The sequence below is a fragment of the Ambystoma mexicanum genome, assembly GCF_040938575.1.
Source record: "Ambystoma mexicanum isolate Mex_15411 chromosome 12 unlocalized genomic scaffold, UKY_AmexF1_1 Mex_chr12_unloc.1, whole genome shotgun sequence".
NCBI classification, from domain to species: domain Eukaryota; kingdom Metazoa; phylum Chordata; class Amphibia; order Caudata; family Ambystomatidae; genus Ambystoma; species Ambystoma mexicanum.
The window spans coordinates 911,288-929,154 of NW_027182322.1; the positions used below are offsets into that span (position 1 = coordinate 911,288).

Below are 17,867 nucleotides of genomic sequence, written 5' to 3' on the forward strand. Positions count from 1 at the left end.
TGAACTTTCCAAAGTAGAGGTTATACATATGCGTATCATTATAGAGTGAACTGCTTTTGCCAGCCTTATGATGCAGCTTGGGACCTCGGTTCTAGAACTGGTGTTGCTGACACTGTGTTTTGAAACCTGAATGCCTGAAAGGGTCACGTGATTGGAACGCTCGGGTAGTGAAGGATGATGGCTCTGTGCGTGCGAGTGAAACGTTTCCAGCATGTGACTGGACATTCTTGAAAGTTCTGGGTCAGATGATCAGTGTGACTCACGCATCGGTGTTGATAATGGACTAACGCAAGCATAGAAGGTTAGCTCAGCCGGACTGATTCTCCTGAGCGGAGTGAGGCATCTTTCCTGGGGCCGATAAGAACGCCACTGTGAGTGTTATCTAAGGTGTCCGTTTTCTTTCGTCACTGTTTTTAATTGATAGTCTATAAACAAGTCTTGGGGTAAGGGCACGTGGAAGATTGCCGTTGAAAGGTAAAAGGGGAATTCTGTGGAAATTAACTGTCTCTGTTCCATGCTACTGAACAAACTAGAATGTGGAAGCCTCGTTTCTCTGACAGTACTTGAATGCTATAATTCTTTATTACTCTGGGAACATCCTTCTGGCTGTGTTGGGCATCGAAAGAATTAAAAATACAAAAAAATAAGCAATTAAAAAAAAACATGTCTTTACATCCTCAAAAGATGAGAAGTGTTCAGGTAGTAAGAATTACACACGTATGTAAATTAATAGGACCTCAATCTCATTTTTAGTCCAGTGTAAAATCATCTGTCTGACTTCATTGTTTTGGGAGGAACTGGGCAGCTGAGATGTTATTGTGTTGATGATGTGTATGGGGAATAAAACATGTTTTGTTTTTTTGAAATTCTGGGTCTGCATTCACCAGCACTGCTGATGAAGGGAGGGACAAACCCAGAAAAAAGATCTGAGCTTTCAGAATCTTCCTCGTTTTCAAAAATGTTTCTAAGGAGCTATGAATTAAGGACACCGTAACATCAGGGAAAAAGGCCAGAGATTACATTAAAAAAAATCCCTTTTGCAATTTACTGGGCCAAGTGATTAACATCGGTGGTTGCTGGAGGGAAAAGACAAGAAAATTCCCAGGGAGAAACAATGGAGACAGACTTTTAAAGGATCAGCAGTGACTATAGCACGATCAGCAGTGACTATAGCACAGCTGGGACGGAACCCTGAGCCAAGAGCCTGGCATACATATTACTGAGAAATTAATATGGAGCTCATTTTGAGCGCTTAGTTAATGAGATGTGGCGGGAATCTACAGTGGATTCCCACCAATACCAACTTTTCATGGATTTGTGTGGCAGAAAGAAGGGGTGGAACGTAACTTATCATTCTGCCTCTCCCTTCCGCTCTGCCATACAAAAACTCCAGCATTTTAGCTGGCATGGATTTTTATGTTGGTGTAAATGGTAATCCTATGCAGTCCGCAAGCATTTTGCGCCAGCAAAATTACATGACAGGCAGCGGTTACTTTATTTGCACGGCAGAGTGCAACAGGGTGGCATACAAATAAGGCTCTGCCACGATTATAAATCAGATCATTGGATTTAAAGTCAGAGGGATAACCATTGCAGGAAGGATGGGTAACATGATGCACCTCCAGTAAGGTAACAAATGCATTCAGCAAAGGAATTATCGAGAATATACCACCTAGGATGGACTATCACACCATCAGAAAAACCAATTATGGACAGACATTTTATTGCATGTATAGCTTGGTAAAGAGTTTGGGTACATGGGGCATGGGGGCTCTGAGCAGAGCTTGAAACCCTGGAACACATGCACTTCACCATCACACGTACATGAGCTTCCCTGCATTCAGACCACCCAAAGAATCCAGCTGATGCTGGAACAATGTGTTAGTTCCCCATTGCCATGATGATGCCATGTTAGCGGATTACATGAATACGTCATATTATGGGCAGTTGTTTTGGGCTTCGTTTAGAAGAGACTCTTTGAGTTCGCTCCTTGTGTACTCCTCACTCCCATATCTCTAGGTGAGATGAAGCACCATAGTATCAGGTGCGCTTTCTGTGCATTTAGGGACTGACTCATGGAATAATATGCGCAGTGAATAGGGACTTTGCACGTCATTCGACACGCAAAACCCCCCTTTGTCGCTTCTAGCAATCGACTTTGCAGGTCTTTTCTCGACCTTGTGTGGACTCTGCGCTGGTCTGGCACCTCACTGCGTGCAGTCGAGCATGGATGGGCCTGCACAGAGATTAAAATAGGGGGCGCAACATGCATATACCCGATTTTCCATGCAGAATGAGGAATAATGTGGTTGTGTTGAGGGACAGGGCATGATAAGCAATGGCACGCCCAATCCACCGCAAACACAACCGAATTCATGGATTCCAACGCGCAACCTCAAGTTGGGAAAAGTCACATGCAAACACTGCGATGCAACAACCACATGATAGCAGGTGTAAAGTTTAACGTGCAAAGGATCCAATGCATACAAAGCATGCAATACACACCATAAAAACATCGCACAGCCTTGATGAACGCTGCAATAGTGCGAGCCATTGTTCATGGACACAGAAGGAGGAGGCGGTTCCCAGGGCCCCAGATTTTCGCAACACACATCACGCTGTTTTGGATACCTGATGACCAGGTTTATGTTACGAACCGGTTCACAGATGAGATCTTTTTGGCTATATTTTTGATATTTTGTGGTATAGTGGTATTTTGATATAGTGGAGAGCCTAACTTCAGAGTACGGCCTCCCGGAATCACAAATGGTAATCAAATACTGGACTTAGTACACTCTAAACAATTAACTCATCCCCTTCCATGATATCTTATTTACAAAACCACATTATGCCCTTTTGGCTTGCATCTCAGAATTCATTTACAATGTAAATGAAACACGAACGTTAATTCAGAGCCTCTCAGAGTAACACAATTACAATGACTAACTTCGCTTATATATTTTACCACACATTCTGCATCTGTCTCTATGCCAACCCAATAAAACTGAGCACAGCATAAGTTCACTGAGGCTAATCCCCCTTTTTCGAATTGTTATTCTTTATCAGAAGTTAGAAATATGCAAGTTACACAGAATGACATGTGCATCCACGTTGTAATTCAAACATAAGCAAAGCCTTTCTTGTAATGGGTTTCAAAACATTCTGTTTGCAATACTGTAAAGACTGGTAGGGGGTGTCTGTACTTCCGCTCTCTACATGGTAGAGGAGAGGCACGGAGAACCCCAGCCAAGATTCTCTGTTATTGGTACGTGGTCGAGCAATGAAGGCCTAGCTTCTCAGGAGGTGATACAGGCTGGTTCTTAAGTACAGTGTAGTCCCCGAGCCCCCACAAAGGAATGTCCACACACTGTATTACTGAAAACACAGTCTTTATATAATTAATATTCAAAGGTATGTACACGATCACAATAACACACTTTCTACTCGGAAGTCAATAATGATAAATATATACAATTCTAAAGTCGTACCACCAATGTTATCAAATCTCATTAAAGTGCATCAACTGTACGGTTAAAATGTCACACAGATCAATAACGAGGAAACCAGCAATAGAGATAGGAAGGAACGCAAGATGGTTGAAACAGTAGGCAGAATGCTGACCCCTACCACTAGGCACAGTTCTGTGTGGAGATCCCCCCACCTGGGCAACCTGTAAATAAAGATATATAGCACAAGCCCAGTCCATATAATGTTCAATAGTCTTACTTCCTCCTATTAAGGTTTTACCCCCCCAATGTACCTGGTGGAGTAGAGTTCTCCGACGATGCGTCGACGGATCCTTCTTGAGTGACTCCCTTTAAGGCAGGAGCCACGGATCGTCGAGAGGTGTCGAGGAACTCGGCGTTCGGTGTCGGGGAATCGACGGCCCTTCTTGAGTGCCCTCCCTTTAAAGCAGGAGTCACGGGTCGTCGAACGTCCAACGGTGAACAGGTTGAACTACGGCAGTGAAGTGGCAGCTTCGTTCCTAGCGGTGCTCGTCGACGACAGAGCGTTGGCGTCCTGCAAAGAAGAGTCGTGCGGGGCACCTCGGTGACGATAGTTCTGGACCACAAAGAGATGATGAAGAACTGTGGCCCAGCAAGGGCGTCGAGTTGTCGGCGTCTCTGTGGTCTTTAGGTGGCGGGAAACCCACCGGTCGATGCTCCTCGGCGCGTCGACGGTCGGGCCTTCTCCAGCGGGAGACAAGCGGGTGACGATGCAGACGAGAGCGTCCGATGATCAATTGAAGTTCTTCTCGTCCAGCAGGGCTTCAAGGTCAAGCTTCAGTTACTCCAGTTACTCGTCGTAGTGGACTTCAGCTTCTGAACACGATTCCTAGCAGTGAGAGGTCCCCAGATATACTGTTGATCTCCCATTCATTCCGCTGGGTCACACTCAAGCATCCAATCACGACTAAGGGCATTCATGCAGACAGGCAGCCAATCAGGCACACAAGGTATTCAGGCTATTCACTTCTCTCCAGACCCTCACAACAAGTTATGTGTATTGGGACAAGTACCGAGCCATTCAACACTCCAAGCTGCATTCATACCGGTTTCGGGCAGGGCTGTCTCAGTCATTGTGTCAACCACCAGATACTAGACATCCACAACACAGAATGCATATTCGTCACACTATTCACCCAGGTCCCACCCACAGGAGGTACCCACAACATACATCACCGGGAAGGCTCCAGCTAATCTGGCTGGGCCTTCACAACAACACCATATATGGCATTTCCACCCAACAGCCAGTCAGGGGGAAGGGACAGAGTCTGGGCTTCCCAGGACTTTGGGAGAACAAGGTAATGGGTAATAGAAAGCAAGAGGCCACAGGGGCCATCTTGTTTTCCATCAGGAATCAACTGATCCCAATGGCAGGGCCGGGGTATCCCAAAATGGAGGATATTCCGCGCACTTGTCAATTTCAGCATGGAGCTGCCACCAGCCCATACCCTGCTCTGCGGGCCACCCACAGGTGCCCAAAAACATACACTAGGGGCACAGGGTTGTACCCCCACCCATGGGTGCCATAAGGCTATCCCACGGGTCCGTTCACCAAACCAAAAGAGAGAGAGCTGCACCGCCAGGAGTCACAGATGAACTCCTGCGCGGAAAACACGACAGAACACACGATAAAAAGCAGTAAAGGACAAGGATACAGAGGCCATGTCCCTCGATGCATTTCCAGCATCACAGATACTGCCCAGAGTTCTGCCAACATTGGCTTTGAACTTTGCAACAAAAATTGAATTACCAAAGAAATCTTTAATCGTATGTGTGTCTTGAACTGCTTGCAACACCAATCTAGTGGTTGGACAGAAAAACTCTTATCTGGTCGACACCCTTTTCGCCTGGAACTAACCCTCTACCGGCCTTTCTGCTCCCAAAGTCAGCCAGAGGAAAAGAGTGTCTGGAACAAACCCTCTTTACACAGCTGCCAGCTCCCGAGCCAGTGAATTAGTGACTGACCCTTCCTTTCCTTCTGCAAGCCTTTTTCCAAGACCTCATATGTCATTCAAAACCACCTCCCTTTTTGTCAGTCAGCCAATCCAAGAATGTTGTGACCTTGTCCATCCTCACCGCTGTGAAACGGAAATAATATCTACATCTCAGTCCTGTCTTGCTGCTTTGAAAGGTTTTTTAAACAATGCAATGTCTTTAGCAGAACAGATCTCAAATTCCACACTTCTGATTTGTCACGTCCCCATTCAGACACAGCGCAGTTTTAAGCTTGCACATTTAGTTTATTTCATTTCTAAACTACAATGTATTTCCATCAATCTGCACCAAGTTTATATAACCGGCATGGACTGGTTTGTACTAAATGTTAGTATGGGAATCTGTTATATGTAAAATGGATAAGGTAAATTTGAATGTTCATCTCATGTTAGTTTTTTTAGTGCAAGCAAAGTGATTCTTTTGTAGCATGTGTACTGTGTATTTCCAACATTGGCATCTATTAGATTCAGCCTGAGTCTCACACCCTTGAGTCACACACATGAGTCTCACACCCTTGGCCCTAGTTACAATTCAAACATTGCTAAAATGTGGATGATGAAATGTGGAGCTAGCCTTGTTGAAATTCAGAATAGGTCCCTCTTACATTTCCCTACACACCCCGTGCCATCCTATAGCTTGTCAGGGAGTGGGAGCATGACCTAGCATCACCCACCACCTGCTCCCAGGCCTTTACCCCCCTTGAAAGGATGTGTACAGTACTACATTTGATTGCCACAGGCTCCTTTCAGCGCACCACTGCCATAGTTGGTGGGATATCTCAGGCCACACAATCCCGCTGTTTCCACCAGGTCTTGGCCTGCATAACATCACATGCGGTTGCACACTTTCCATGTGTACTTGGAGCCATTGACTGTACACATGTTGCGCTACGGCCCCTGATTGACGGTGCACAAATACTGCAATCGCAAGCACTGGCATTCCATCAATGTCCAGGTCGTCTGTGACGCAAATGGAGTGATCATGCAAGTCAATGCCAATTTCCCTGGCAGCACGCATGACAGCTACATTTATCATCAGTCACGACCCTAGCGGGCCCTGTCATTGGCAAAATATGGCAACACCTGGCTCATTGGTGAGCATGATCTGTCACACACACATGCATGCATGCATGCATACACACAAGTGACACACTGAACAACAGACCATGACAATAAGTGCCAATAAAAAACACGTACACATTTGCAGGGGACAGTGTCTACCCGCTATCACCGTTCATGATGACGCCATACAGGAACCTTGCCACACCAGCTGAGGTAAGACATAATGCAGCACATGATGCCACTAGGGGCATAGTGGAATGCACATTTGGGGGTTCTTAAGTCATGTTTCCGCTCCCTAGCCCACTCGGGTGGGGTTTTGCTGTATGCCCCACAAGTAGTCTGTAAAATAATTGTCGCCACATGTGTACTGCACAATGTAGCCATACAACGTGGCATACCAGTTGATAAGCAGGTGGGATATCGCCATCAGCCACAGGCACCACCCTTGCCCTTGGTTCACCAAAGGTGAACAACCAAAGCATGTTTGCAACCAGTTGGTGCAAACATTCTTTATCTGAAAACCTGCCCCTGTGAAGCACACACAGTGAGGCCACAACCCTGTGCCATTCAGTGATGATTTGGGCCCTATCCTCTGCGCCAATAACAATTCCCAGAGAATGTGTGTCTGGGAGAGGCAAACTGTGTGTGCCCATTAGACATAAAAATTACTTGTACCAAACACTGACACAATCATAGCAAATGGAAACAACATTTTCCATTTTGTTGTTGGGATACATGTTCAGATCCCAGCCCCTGCCTAACGATTCAGATTGCCGTAAGTATACGAACAAGTGGGGAATGCACAGAGGTGGGTTTAGAGCAGAGAGGGCCATCATGTGGATAGAAGTTACTGGCGTGTGACACGTGTATTGTAGAAGCACATACATATTCAAGGGAAACTAACCACTTGCTTTGCAGAAGTGTCATGTAGAATACATTGTATGCGCATGATATCCATATCATGAACTAACACCGTAATCGAGAGTAGGGCTGAATCCTCGCAGGCTGTGCTGGAAACACTGAACAACAAGGCCTGTTCTCTTGCATGACTATCACATCCCAACCCCTAGGCAATTCAGGGAACATGCACGTACACACACATACAAATGTCTAGTTAAAACTTTGTACAATTGCACAGGAATGCGAACAGCCAAATGAGAGTAGGGCTTCTGCCGATTGTGAAGGCCATACCCATGTGAGCCAGGGCAGAGGTCTTGAGCTGCCAAAACACGAGCTGAGATCCAGTACACCAGCGCCCCCCCAGGATAATGCTCATCCCATTTGAACTACCAGACGCATAGGGATAAAGCTCCTAAATCCTTCATGAATTAGAAGGATTAGTGGGACATGTAGGAACTCCAGGCCTACCCCTTGGGAGGAGTAGCTGATAAAGGGGGGGAACAGAGAACAAGGTCAGTGATTTGTACCAGGAAGAGCAAAGGGTGAGGCCAACTTTTATAAGATTGCGGCGGGGAGGCATGATGGGGATACCCACATATCTGGGATGAGAGAAGAGTTGCTTTGTTTGCAAGGACCAGGCTGACCTCGAAGTTGTCTTCTGAGCTCATGTTGATGGCCAGGTGCACATCACGTAGTTAGACCTAAAGATAGGGTGGTGTATTCAAAAGCCTAACCAATCATTTTACAGTGACTCAAGGTGAAGACTGTCACCCATCTGAAGAAGTTGGAGGAACGGGATAGGGGTCTATATGTGAATAATACCATGTAAATAGGCGGTAGCCAATGAGGGTGGGGGATGAGCATGGTGTATGAGATGTGTCACACATGACGATTGTCATGGTAATAATGTGCTGCTTGCTTTGATGAAGACAGCTCTGTAGCAGTGGACTAATAAAATACCCTGTCACCATTTTCATTTTTGTATACAAAATAAAGCCCTTGTTCTACTCGAAAAAAGGGTGCACCGAGCCTTTATCCCAAGTGGGTTGTTATTACTATGTCTGTTTATTGTGAGGACCCCGTACATTGTCCACAACAAAGCAGACAACACAAGCAACAAAGTCCCTGGCCACTATCACGTGGACACCACCAACTATTGTGCATGTAGACCCCCAACAACACCCAGGGGAACACAAGTAGGAAGGAACAGCACAAAATGGAAAACATCAACTAACACATGTCAGGACTGCCCTGGCCACCCTATGTGTGTCTCACAACAATAAACAGGTGGAGTGGCCACCCTATTCCATGGCAACACGTATGCTGACAATACACATTCACATAAAAGTAGCCATGCAGACTTTGATAAATGCAAATGCACTGCAAGAACGATGCACATCTCACCTCACATCTTTCCCTTTCTGAGCCTGCACCAGCTGTATCGTCAAATGCATTGATGCTCTCTCTATAGGTCTGCAAACTACCCAACTCTGCTGATGTGTTGTGTGCATGAATCCCGCATCAATGTCCCCTTCAATTGCAGCAGACAACTTCCCCTACAGAATTCCTCAGTAGAGAAAAACAACACAAGGTCAGAGTAGGTAACATATTCATGCATCCAATTACACTGCAACATGGGCCCAACTGAGTGCCATGCAACAAATGCAAACAAGTACTCCCCAGCCACCCATGACCATGTGTCCCGTCACCCATGCAGCCAGATGTGCCCACCTCCGGCAAATGCAATTAAAACACCCCACACAGTGACACCTTCAACACCTCCACTGCCTGCCCCGCCCCCATCCCCTGAGTTCCATGCAGTGAAGGGCCAGGTACAACTTACCCCTTGTTCTGGTGAGGGGACATTGTGAACACTCAGATACGGCTTGAGTCAGAATGACACTGAGAAGACTCCAAAATAGAGATCACTGAGAGGTTGGAAACCCAGGATCCCCTTGGAAGCACTCCCAACGCCAGGAAATGGCATCACCTGATTAATATGGCATCAGTACAGTAAACACTGGCCCGGGAGCAGATGATGGAAAGTCCAAGATGACGGGATGCAATCAGTTGCAGTGAAGACATGATCTGGTAGAAGGGAGCAGTCATACAGGAAGGCAGGGCACAGAGGCAACTGGCCTAAAAGAGACAAGCAGACAAGAGAAAGGAATGAGAAAGAGAGGCCAAGGAGACTGCCACACAAAACGGAGCAGGGAACAGGCAAGAGAAAGGGAAGGCAGAGTTCACAGGAACTAGACTGAATGGGGACCAATGTGCTGGGAACTGAAGGGAGCGTTGAGATGCACTGAGCAGCAGTCAACATGCAGCAAAATATATGCCGCTGTACCATGCATGGAACATGTCACCATGGCAAACAACACCAGGCCAATGGCATGTGCCTGGTGTCTGTGGTGAACATGGCATCCCCCAAAAGGCCTGCAATAATGTGCTCTGTGTGCATTTGTCTCGGGACACCACCCCCAGAAGTGGCAGAGGTACCAAGAGTGGACTTCCAGTGTGGTTAGACATGACATGAACAGCTGAGTGAATGAGATCCTGTGCGACAGGCAACACGCATGCAAAAACGGCAAGTAATCACTTGCTTGACACCCATCACCATGTGTCCCAACACCCATGCAGCTGGACCGGCCACCCTCATGACAACTCACCAGTAAATGCTCTTCAGTGACAACCTCCCTCACAACAATCCATCTGCGACCAGTGCCCCCTAAATGCCATGCAAAACAGCAAGCATAGACTCACTAGCCTACCATCACCATGTGTCCCCACACCCATGAAGCCAGAGCCGCTCACCTCAGTACAAGGAAAGAAATTGAACAACCCAAACAGTGGTAGAATCCCTGCCACCAACGGCACCACAACAAGTGCCACTCTGAGTGCCTTCAACTTATCTGTCTTGCATCCACAGCATCCCACCTAAAACAACATTCTGAACTTGCAACGATATGCATTGTATCAATGTAAAGATACCGGAAAGCCTTGACAACTCCCGTATGTAACAAGGAAATAGCCATGGACCACCCAGTGTCAATGTCTGGAAGTACAAATAACAAAGCTTGAGCAACTATCAACATCCCAACAGCAAAACTCACCCACAGAGAAATCAATGGCAGTGAAGAAAACAGAGTACAAGCACAGCAAGACACGCACCCTGGAAACGGGTGTCAGTCAGCCCCAGGATGCGGGCACAAGTGGGGACATTGACTGCAGGCATATACATTCTGCACACCCACTGTGAGGCGTCACATGTGCCTTTGGGTCATCCATGGATGCAGTGGAGGAAAAGGACACCAAGTGAGGAGGTGATGATCTCGGGAGTGAAGGTACAAGTGTGGTAGCTGATGAGAAGGATGACAGAGGGCAAGAGGGAGACAGGACACAGAGTGATGACTGTATAGCAGTGGGGTGGAGAGAGAGAGGGATAGGGGAATCACAGTGGAAGGACGAGATTCGCTGATGGGGAGATGATGAGAGATATGTTAGACATTACAGTGGGTGAGGGCACAGAGAAGATGGGCAAGAGAGGAAGGCAGAGACAGAAACACTTGAAAAAGTAGCAGCATCGCCAGAGAGCCTGGAAGGCACATAGATGGAAAAGTAGCACATGTTGGTAGTGACGAAGGACAAAAGTGGGTGACGGAGAAAGGCAGACTGGAAGTTAAAGGCCGTATCTGAAAGGTCAATCAGCAGCTTCACATCACCGAACCAACATGCTCAACCAACCATGTCATGTAAACCAGAAAGAGACCCATGTCTGCAACACCCCTGCAAATAAGTGCCTTCAGCCACATCCAAATACTCTGCACCAACCACCAACCAACCCCCCCTGGTGAACACTGCTGTAAATGGACATGAGGTCAATACACAGATGTTCACTCACCCTCCAACCGACCTCACACCCTGGACGTGACAGTCCCAGTAAGTGTACAGCGATCACAGGGTGCGCTGGCAACACCTACAGGGACAACAGATGAACAGAAGGTGGGGGAGTGGATGATGTACCACAAGCATGTGCCCACAATGTGCACACACACTTTGCAGTCACTTACAGTGCTAGATTTGAACAACAAATAATGGAAAAAGAAGCCATTAAATAGATCTAGGTGGAGAGAACATACTGAAAAGAACAATGAACAACAAGGGACCTGATTAGGGAACACAGGTGCAGTACGTCAGGGGTACACATCTGCATAGCTGTACTGCTGTAGATGCAGCAAGTGTGCCACAACTGTCCTGTGGAGTCAATGTAGACAAATGCCCAGATCTGTGTCACCAGAGGCAAGGCCATGAAGCGTAGGAGTCAAAGTCGTGTAGACCTGCCAATGGACGTGTATGTTAGATGTGGAATTTTAGCAGGGCAGTTCATGTGAGCAGATAAGGGAGTGGAGTGGGCACTGGCAAAGATCAAAGAGTAGTGTGGACAGGGAGTAGACCTGAAGGGCCCCGTAGGACACATCAGATCAGTCAGAAACCTAGTCTAACTGGCCATTACAGTTCCCAGAGTCACAGGTAGATGCATTTTATATCCCCAAAATCGCCTATAAATTACATAAAAAAATTGTACAAAAATGTAATCCACATTATGGTTGCTGAGAAAATGGTCTAAATGATAATAGTCCTTTTAACTTAATTGTGAATCTTCCTGTGGGACAAATAGCAATTTGTTTTCACTGGGTCAGCCTTTACCTTCATCAGTCGCCTTTGTGTTGGAAGCTTGCTCTTTGAAGTGGGTGCCCCCATTTTCATACATATTAGTTGTGCTCCAGCCAAGGATGACTTTCCTTGAAGTCCCTGCTTTCAGAACCAGCAGGTCTGGAGAGCACTGAATTTCGACACCTTTAGCAGCACATTTTTACTACGGGTGGTCATTAGATATGATATGATAGTTTATTTATATAGCGCCTATACACAATGTGTTTCAAAGCACTTTAAGGCAAGACAAGGAACATGGGAAAATACAATTACATTCTTACAGGCCATGAACAATAAGAATGTGAAATTAATTATTGTACTCGGCCTGGCGACATTTCAGATAGTGCAAGAGCTAAGACATAGATAAGGAAGGGAGGGGGAGAGTGGGAAGGAAATGGAAACAGACAGGCGACTACCGTACTAGGCTTGACGACATTTCTGGTAGAGCCAGAGATTAACAAAAGGTGAGAGAGAGGGGTGCAGAAAAGGAGGGGAGGAACAAAACAAGCGACTAACGTTCTAGGCCTAATGACATTTCAGATAGTGCTGGGGGGGGAGAAAATAAATAGGGGGGGGAAGGAGACAAACAAGGTTGCTATCATACTAGGTCAAGGACAATTCTGATAGAGTAAATGCTTAGAAGAAAGTAAGGGGAGGAGGGGAGGAGATAGGAAAATGGAGAAAGGGAGAGGAGGAGAGAACAGAGAATGAGCAGTGAATAAGTGGAGCAGCAAGAGGGGAGAGCAAATAAAATTGCAGAAGTCAGTAGTAGCACATAATGTTGCGAGCGAACAGCAAACACAAGCCAGGATTCAAGATGAAAATGGGAACAGCATGATTCAGGACCACCGTGAGTACAAGATGCAGGGGAAGTCCAGCATGAGAGTTGAGAGAGGTTGACACACCGTGAGTCAATGAAGTCCATAAAAGTCAAATCCAAGCATTGGCAAAAGGAGTTGATGGTGAAACCAGAATGTAGCAGGATGGGAGATGTGGCATCCAGGCTAGAAGTGGAAGTTTTCCTTTGTGAAGCAGGGTTTGCCTTGGGCTGACATTTTCGATGAAGGCAAAGTGGCTCTTCAAATGTCACTGGAGTTTTGGAGATGAAACATAATATACATTGCTTTTGTCAACCCACACATCATGTTTTGTTTTCCTGGCATTGTTCTTTGAGCAGTGATATTTTTTTTCACTTTTGCTTTTGAAAGCCGTTTTTATTTGCACACACATGTGCAGGCCGTTTTTGTTTTCAATGTTTAAAAAATCCTGTTTTCCATGTGACAGGGATCTTTGATTCATCCTTCTGTTGTAAATTAAAATGCTGCTTGTCCATTGGTAATGACAGGTAGGCCCCTTTCCACATGGCTCTTTAACTTTCCTTGAAAAACAAAAAAAAAAGCCAGGCCGTTTTTGTTTCAGTGTTTAAAATCTTGCTATTCATGTTAAAGGGACTTCTGTTTGGCGCCTTTAAATTCACCCCACAGAGGTGGGAACAGTAATTGTGTCAGACCACGCACCCTTGATACTGAAAATAGGTAGAAGGCTAGTCCCCCAGGACTCTGGAAATGGAGGTACCCAGTGTACCTGTTTAGGGAGGAGGTGTTCTGAGGAATGAGTTGAAAGAGGCGATTGTGTGCTTCTTTGAGGACAACAACTCGGAAGACACAGCGCAAATGAGGTGGGACGTTTTCAAGGCTACAATCAGAGGGAAAATCATTGCAATTAAGGCCAGCAGGGACAGGGAACTAAGGCTGGTAGAAAGAGAACTAGAGGGAAAACTATAGAGGGTAATGGCCAGGATGGGAGTGGGAGCGAGTGGGGAAAGAAGATGGACCTTGGAATCTGAGGATCTCAGATCCAAGTTTATCAGACTGTAACATCTCAGTATAAAAGAAATCAACACATTCTGGGAAATAACCACATTGGCACATTATTTCCAAGAAAATAAAATTCCTTGTGGCTTACGGATACTTATCTTGCCGGATTTTGAAGATCCAGAAGATAGTGACCTTGCAACGGCTTGGGAAGCCAATCTAACAGCCAGTTCCAATAATATGTTCAAACTACTCATTGAGCACGCAAAACATGAACACGCTAGGATTGTCATACAAATTGACGCACTCGAGGAAGAAATAGCCCTTTACGATGCACCTAGTGCAACCATTGATAAAAATTTCAAGACCCTGTATAGTCGCTTGCGTAGACACTAAGAAGATGTCAAACTCCGTAAATTTTCACGGGATGATAGGGATTATAGAGACAATCGTGTATACACCTATCAGCCTAAATATGACGAAGTTTCTAAATCCAGAACTAGCAGTTTAGCATCCTCCCCTGCAAGCTCAGACATTGATAGCGAAAGCAAAAGACCAAGTACCAGCCGAACCCCAGGATCTGAGATACCTACCAATGGCTCGATTTCCACAGACGATGAGATACCTGCAGATTCCGAGACTCCGACAGGAGATGCTAGTAATATACACCGTCGGCTTTTTTGGAACAGATACGCCGTTTCAAAAAAGGCAACCGGCAAGCTGCACTGACAGCCATGAAAAAAGTTTGGTTTCAAGTACCACTCACGACAAATACTTCAACCCCAGGTCAAAGCATAGGGGCACAAGGGGTGGCAAACCCAACAGAAGGAAACGTTCCTCTGCCGCAACGCAGAGTAACCAGGTCATCCTACCAGCAGAATCTGAGAAATCAGACCCGATAAATTTAATTTGTTTTTTGAGCAGTTATTCACTCTCCCCGTGTGAATGTGCAGTACTCAACAAAGGACTTTCCTTTGCCCCTTTGGGTTACAATGAGTACGTTCACATACAAATCGATCTGTTCAAGTTCATTCGCAAACTTAAACTTAAGAAATATTTTGCGACCCAAGTAAAATACTATAAGACCCAACCCGCAATACCCAGCCCATCAGACATTACACTGCAAATGATGCATAATACACATGTACTGTTGTCTTTGGATGAATGCGAACACAATCCTATGATGAACATCAGTGACCTAATGAAAGATTTGGATATACAACAACAAAATTTGAAAATGAAAGAACTTTCATGCAAATCAAAATTTGTACCAATTTTTCCGAAAGATAACATAATTGATACATTTCATCAGGCCGTAATCAATGACATCCATCGTTCTGAGGATATCTCTAGAGGTAAAACATGCAACAGCTCTAAACATAACTTATCTCCAGCCGAACAATCTGCACTACGTAAATTAATAGAGAATGATGCGATAATTATCAAGGAAGCAGATAAAGGGGGCAATGTGGTTCTGATGGACAAACAAGATTACATTGACATGGGTTTAATACATCTAAACTCCCCTGGCTGCTATGAAGAACTTCCAGCCAACCCTTTGCCCCAGCTCCGCAACACAGTGAGTGAACTATTATGTAACTGGCACTCACGTGGCTTACTAACAGATGTTGAAAAACAATTCCTCCTTGTTAATGGTCCTGTTATGCTAACTACATACTTTTTACCAAAGATACATGAACAATTCATACATGTACCTGAAGGGAGACCAATCCTAAGTGGGGGTGGGCGAATTATGGAGCCTATTTCCATTTATATTAATGAATGTTTAGCATCTTTAGTCAACTCAATCCCCACCTTTTTGCGCGATACAATGCACATATTGCAAATCTTATCAGAAATGACAGATATTCCGGGGATGTTGTTGGTCATGCTTGATGTCAAAACATTGTACACTTCCATCAATCATGCAAAAGCAATTGCAAGTGTAGACTTCATCTACCGCAAACACTCTGCATCCTATTCTGATCATATTGGGATGGTTAAAGAAATACTGTCTTGTGCTCTAAGTAATTATGTATTCTTGTTTAACAACTGCTATTACAAACAGAAAATTGGTGTAGTCATGGGGGCCAGCTATGCCCCAGTACTTGCCAACATTTTCATGCATCAGTTTGAGGAGCAATTTGCAATTGTTGATAATCCGTATGTTGAAAGTATTCATCTCTGGAAATGTTACATAGACGATGTGTTCTTGGTTTGGACGGGTACAGTGGAAGGTCTGAATGGTTTTGTAAATTACTTGAACAACAATGATTGGGGCATTTCATTTACATGTGAATACAGTAACAGCAGTATTAATTTTTTAGATCTTACTATCAGTTTGATGGACAATACAATTGTTACTCAAACATTTCGCAAGGCAACTTCAGTCAATGCAATTCTACAGGCTTCTAGTTGCCATAGAAAATCTGTCATTAAGAACATACCGAAAGGTGAATTTATTAGAGCCCGCAGGAATTGCTCAAATGACAGGGACTTTCTAGAAGAATGTGCATTCCTAAAGCAAGAGGATATGATCATAGTACAGTAACTAAAGCTCAACATACTGCACAGAACATGAAGAGGGTGGATCTACTTACCCCTAAAATCAGACAAAATTCTACTCATTTGAACAAATTTAAATTTATTACAAGGTACAACACAGATAGCTTGAAGTTATATAAAATTGTTCGACGCCACTGGCATTTATTACAGTTAGATCATGAGATTTCACCATGGTTGGACAAATCCCCAGATTTCATTTACAGTAAAGCAAGTAATCTCAAAAACATCCTGTCCCCCTCGTTTATGTCTAACCGGCAACCTGCCACAACTTGGCTCAGTCAGAGATCCAACCAAGACTTCCACAAATGTGGAAGATGCTCAATGTGCTGTCATGCACTTGAGACTTCAGATTTTGATTTTGGGAAACTTGGTATGTTCAAAGTGAATTCCTTCATTAATTGCAACACAAAATGTTGTCTTTATTGTATCTTGTGTGTATGTGGAAAGTACTATATTGGCAGTACGATCAGGCCTCTCAAAACGAGAATACGAGAACACTTATCTACTATTTCAAACCAGGAGTCTAAATACCCACTTGCCATACACTGGCAAAAATCTCATCAGCTTGACAATAAATCGCAGATTAAATTTGTGGGCATGGCAAAAGTGTCCCTACCACAACGTGGAGGTAATCTTACCCTCAAATTGAGACAATTGGAAGCACGATTAATCTGAACGGTATCCAATGGCCTCAACTGCGATCATGAACTATCTGTGTTTCTTTGAAGTCTTTGCACATTTATTGCATAAGACCAATATGGGCCTCCATACATGTTTATATCAATATGATGATGGGAACTGTCCTGTGGAGTCAACACTGGCAACCACTTTTTGTTCCATGGCTCGATCAGTAATTACTGAACCCAAATACTTAATTCTAATTGGATTGCATGCATGTGCCATTGAGAATTGGGGGACATAGGGACTATTAACTATGTGTTATTTCTGCTGCTGTACTGTAATAGCCCAACCCTTCCTGCATACCATGCAGTCCGGCAACAGGACTATGGAGTGGGCCTTATAATTATGCCCCCCCCTTGTCAATTATCCTCTAACTAATAGGTAGCTATTCCATTGTTACTTTTGCTGGCAATCGCTAGAACTACAGTACTCAACCAGGTGGTAAACAACCATAACTCTAGTATATACATCAGGCGCTATTGAAATGTGCAGTAATTTCGTAGTTAAGTTAATTTCACACTGTTTACGAATTGTTTGAATATTGCTTTGTGATATTAATTAATTATAATTGTGATACTCTCCCTTGTATTCCACTCGTACATTTAACTGAATAAGCCTTGAGCTCATACCAA

At 44.8% G+C, this 17,867-nt stretch overlaps 1 long non-coding RNA gene across 1 annotated transcript in view; it reads left to right on the forward strand.

Moving 5' to 3' along the window:
- The first annotated feature begins 236 nt into the window (after positions 1 to 236).
- The window catches only part of LOC138529514 (uncharacterized), a 420,126-nt gene continuing 402,495 nt past the window's right edge, over positions 237 to 17,867 (forward strand). The window contains exon 1 of the long non-coding RNA XR_011284843.1: positions 237 to 371. This is a non-coding gene — a long non-coding RNA (uncharacterized lncRNA). The remainder of the gene's footprint in view (positions 372 to 17,867) is intronic.